Here is a 5,186-nt window from a genome sequence, read left to right as displayed (position 1 = left end):
CAGTATTTCCGTGTAGACAGTATATACATTAACAGTATTCGATGTTATCATCCAATCAAAAACTACCCCAAACTTACTCAAACAGTGGACTTCGGGCTCGGTGGTAAGATGTTCTTCCACGTAAAAATAGAAAAAGTTGGAAATGACGTACTCACCGGTGCAAAAACACACTTGTTCAACAATTTCAGTTTTTGACACCTGGATGGAGGGTGAGAGTTAATGGTCAAGATGACCACCATTCTAATCGCCAGGTCAAGGACTATCTATGACCAAAAAATTAGCTCGATGGGAGGGTACCTCATTTTCTTAAACTCAACCAGTATAAGTGTTAAGTTTGTGTGAATAAACAATTAAATGATCACCAGTTGTTAGTCCCTGAAAGGGGTGGTCCTTCGACATACTAGTCGGCACATGATGTGCAAATTAAACACTCGCCAAGAATAATTGGTTGATCGGTTAAACAGGAAATTTAAACGAAAATGTTTCCTTACTTGTCGTACGAAACAAAATCGTGACAATCGAAATGAAGTGGAAATAAAGGGTTGGTGCAAATCTCGCAACGGGGACAAGTGGCAGAAATGATTGCTCCAGCACGTGAAATGCCAATGGTCGCAGATTACCTGTATGTAGAATGTTCCATTTACGACTCGCCACGTTTATCGACTTTCCGTCAAAACGACGATTCGCGTTTATATTTACACCGTCATTGTTAATTTCTTAGGCGTCATTAACTTGATGGATCAAGTTGGAGTTGGGACTCCATTTACAATTTTCGCCGATCCTTTCGTGAAATAAATAATTCCAGTAATTGGTAATAAATTGCTGTCCGATTTTCGGTTCTCGTCGATAAATTCTATAAAGCGTGTCTTTGGATGAACTGTTTCGTTGTGTACATTTTGAAGAATGTAAGGTACGATCACAATTTTGCTCGGTAATCGAGTCGTGAAAATTGTTCACTATTTCGTTGTCTCTGTTGGCAGAGAAAATACTCAGATCACATCTGGGAACAAGTTGGGAAAAGTTCATGGGAAATCCCGCCGTTGCATTCGCTGAGCCAGTGTTTCCCAAACTTTACCTAGACCAACCTCGATAAAGAAACGTTAATGGTCCCAGAGAAGAATTAATTGTTCGATACTTTTAAATTAATTGAAAAGATTTATTTTTTAATATTACAAGTACCAAGCAAGTAAATTTCTTCTTAGAATCATTTAATGAAAAAAAAAAATGCTTTTGCTATCATTTTTAATGACGATTATTAAAATAAAAATAAGGCTAATTATGTTGATAAATTGATTTGTCGAATCTCCATCTAATTTAAACTATATAGGAGTATATTTAACAGGTATGCATTGCCCAGTATTATTTTCGTATGAAACAATTTTAATTAAAAAATGTAACGCTATTCATTCGGTACTTTGTATTTTAACTGTTTACCGGAGCGAAACACGAAGATAAATATGAAAAATATTCTTTAACGCTATTCAATAGTTATTGATATATTTTTATTGGATATCGCTATAAAATTCGTCGTCGCTCGACTTTGAAATTGTACCGTTCATTAACAAATGAAATTTTCAATTAAATTCTATTTTCTATTGGATTGAACGGAAGCAGAATGAAAGACCGACAGAAAATTTCTAGAAAATTTCAATTGCCCCAAGTTCTTAATCTATTACGCGAGAAATATTTCTTTTATTTACTACCTAATATGATTTTTGCGAGTTCACGGTAGCCAATTTGAGAAACACTGGGCCGAGCAAACAATCGATTTCTCGCGCATGTTACCGACCGAGAGGTGTTGTTTGGAGGCAAGCGTCCCCTGTTCGAAACTAAACCTGTCACTTTCGTCGCACATTTCTCACACTCGCGGTTTTACGACGCTTCGCCAACAAACGAGAGGCTCTTTACGATCCGTAGACGAACGTGTTTTGTACACACAACCGATTCTCGCAACGTCAATCGGGATTCCTTCCCTAGAATATCTTTATGCCTGTCGGTTCTCTCGGCCGTGTTGCGCCGTGCAGCCGCTTTTCGTTCTTTGCGTTGCCACTCTTTTTTTTCGCCACGAGGTTCACACGATTTTCACGCACCGAATAATGCGAGTAGTATCATCGTACTCGAACGTCACATGTTTCACTAGCATCGCTGGCCGATGATTTGTCGCCGCAAACGCGATTTCGTTCAGAGAACGACCGACAGCGATGTGGCATTGCTGGCGGGTACACATGAAACGCGACCCTCGGCCGTGCGTTCGAACAAACAGCTGCCGTCTACCCCCTCCACGTGGACGCCCCCGTCGGTCTGCGTAGCGATGGGTTCGATCGTATCGCGATTAAAAGAACAAGCAACTTATTATTGAAGGGGGTATCCTGAATTAGGAGGTTTAAAAAATGTGGTTTTTTCGTGAATTTTTATAGGACGGAAAAAAGTAATTAATTCTATCGAACTTTTTATCCTATTTTCATACATATTTGAGTAGTCTGTACAAATTTTTTCAACGTATTTCTCCTTTAGTCTTTCCATACTTCAGAAGTACATTTCCTAAGCTTTACAATGCTGTATAGTTTTAATTACTAACGTCGTTTAATTAATAACAAAAAAAAAGAAAAAAAAATAGTAGACTTGAAATAAGAAAATTTTTGGAGAGCAACTAAATAGGGAAACCTGAGTTTCGTATTTTCAACGCATATTTTGGTAAGTTCATGTGATTACATTACAAAACTATTTACCAAGATAAACCCTAATTCCGAAAAAAAAACTGTAACATAATATTTTTAAACGTTATATTGGTACGAGGAAAAATAATGGCAGAATTTATAAGTGCAACTGAAACCGAATCAAGTATTTTTATCAGTATCAGCTCATCCTAAAAAACGAACGATTAACTTGGAAGTTAATCGAATTTCGTGAGGTCGTATTTAAGGATGTTTGGAAGATATATTAAAATATTCAATATTTATTTAAAAAATTCTAGATTATTTTAACAAGTTCCCTAAGGTCCCTCGAGAAAGGAGCCGATTTACTAAACCATTCAAAAGTTATAACAGTTTCCAAGTATAATAAATTTATATATAATTAAATGGAAAACATGCTATCACATTAATTTAAATAGAGAAATAGCATTAAAAAAATGGCAAGAATAATCTATCAGATACATTTGTCTTCGATTGTACCTCATATGCATCCTTAACTCGAACCCATCACTAGTTCCGGCATTCGCGGTTCGAACGTATGTACTCTTCTCCAGGGCCACTTTTTATCAATGAATACAGCTTCGATTGATATCTGAATGATTTCAACTTGTCGCAAATTCATTTCTTGGAATTTTTGATCGAGCTTCGTCAAATGTTATTTTTATCAAGGTTATAAATAGAGGTTTTACAATGGTAATTCGCTGAAACGCAATTACTGTACTTGCATTGTTAACTATAAACATTTGTTTGCTGCACGTAAATTGAAAACTCAAGCTGGGATTCGAGGAAACTAAACAATTACATTCTGGTTGTTTGCATTCCCTCGTGTTTCTATATGTCTACATAAAATGGTGAGTGCAAAATGGCGTTACTATTATTATTATTATTCTATCGAATAACCAAAAGTTTCTAAATTAAATTTTTGTGAGGATTTATTATTAGGACGCGCAGATATCGGATATCAGTATTTGCACATCACTTCCTAGCATTTGCTATCAGTTGATTAAACATCTGTTTCTTGTGTTTACAGGCACAGGAACCATTCTAATTCGATGTAAACAGTTTTGTTTAGAGAAAATTTCCTGTATTCTTAGATCTGTTTGATCGTACTACGCTTCGACAGTGATGTATTACGTTGGATGGATCTGCTCTTAATAGCGTCCCATATTATTAGATCTATTTAGAATATGTACTAATTTTCTGCGCAATATATTTTAATTCCTAATATTCATAAAAATTAAAAAATGCAGAAAATCCGAAAATTTGTTTACAATTCATTTTCAATCATTTTCTAAATTAATAAACGTCAAAACCGGATAAAATATTATTCGCAATAATACATAATAAGTAATTTCATTTTGTATTATCATATTTGAATTTAACTTCATTCCCAAACGAAACATGCCAAATATGGATTCTTCCGTCATAAAATTATATCATTCCTTAACTTATTCTCGTTAACACGAAGTACTCCAAGCATGTATTTCGAACGCGAGTTCTAAACAATCTCATTTTATGCTCCAGGTTATCGAAATTAAAATGTATTTCACTTCCTAAAATCTCGATTCTCGTTAAAAATATTACTTAAACTAGTAAATTATTACTTAGAAATGAACAAAAGCAATTTTATCTCGATATTTTACCAAGTTTTGATAATATAATACGGTATTATTCGTAAACTCGATAGACTGAATTCAAAGTAATGGACTCGATTACCGTTAAAATATTTTCATTTTAGTGTAAATTTTCGCTCCGAACAATCATCCTTTCAGCGAGATTCTGCCTACGGTAGGCACTGTTACTTTTGCTTGCACAACGACAGTTTTCTCGAACGCATCCATTACCGTCCTACGAGCCAGGCCAAGAACGTCAGGTAAGTTTTCCCCCAGCTTTACGGAAAACAAGGGACCGAGAGGGCCAGTTACCGTGATTCCTGCACTTCACACAGAGTGTCTGATCGTGCGCAGGTATGCCAGGATATAAAGCTCACCTCGAAAGGCACGTTTCCGGTGACTTGGGAGCACGTGGCGCGTCCATGATTCCGAGACTTTTAAAGAAGCCACTCGCATGACAATAGTATCCATTATTATCCATTGTATCCGCGCGATCGTGTGCGGTATGTCGATACCCATTTAAAAAAAAAAAAGAAAAAAAGACAAACTCTCTTCGTTTCTCAAAAGTCCACTCGACTGAATGAATGATCTGTAAACGCGATAAAGTTGCACCCAGGATTATGGTTGAATGCTGTGGTTCTCGAGGCAAGAATAGATCACGACTATTCTATTCTTCTTCTCTCAGAGTACGACTATCACGACTCGAGGCTATTGACGTCCTTTTAGGATAAATGTTACAGGATCTTTGTTAAAAATACATACTGCATTTATTGCTTTCAAACCGAATGTGGTTTATACAGGGTGTCCCAAAACTCGGGGAGGAGCCGGAAATAGGGGGTAGCTGAGACGATTCTGAACAACAATTTCCTTTGCAAAAATG

At 36.3% G+C, this 5,186-nt stretch overlaps 1 protein-coding gene across 12 annotated transcripts in view; it reads right to left on the bottom strand.

The window, feature by feature from the left end:
• Window positions 1-5,186, bottom strand: part of LOC128891842 (ankyrin repeat and fibronectin type-III domain-containing protein 1) — a 201,110-nt gene that overhangs the window by 45,135 nt on the left and 150,789 nt on the right. Inside the window, exons 1-2 of one of the 12 annotated variants that reach the window (XM_054151694.1) lie at window positions 1,790-2,217; window positions 621-1,000 (exon numbers count right to left, since the gene is read on the bottom strand). The exons of 7 other annotated variants lie outside the window; for them this stretch is intronic. The gene's annotated coding sequence lies outside the window, so the exon portion shown is untranslated. Of the gene's footprint in view, window positions 1-620; window positions 1,348-1,789; window positions 2,218-5,186 lie in introns of those variants that run through there. 4 more of the 12 variants (XM_054151695.1, XR_008460929.1, XM_054151704.1 and 1 more) reach the window with 4 other exon arrangements.

This window comes from Hylaeus anthracinus, unplaced genomic scaffold, assembly GCF_026225885.1.
Source record: "Hylaeus anthracinus isolate JK02 unplaced genomic scaffold, UHH_iyHylAnth1.0_haploid 12002, whole genome shotgun sequence".
NCBI classification, from domain to species: Eukaryota; Metazoa; Arthropoda; class Insecta; order Hymenoptera; family Colletidae; genus Hylaeus; species Hylaeus anthracinus.
The sequence above is the reverse complement of the archived record's forward strand: the minus strand, read 5'-3'. Positions and strand labels throughout refer to the sequence as shown.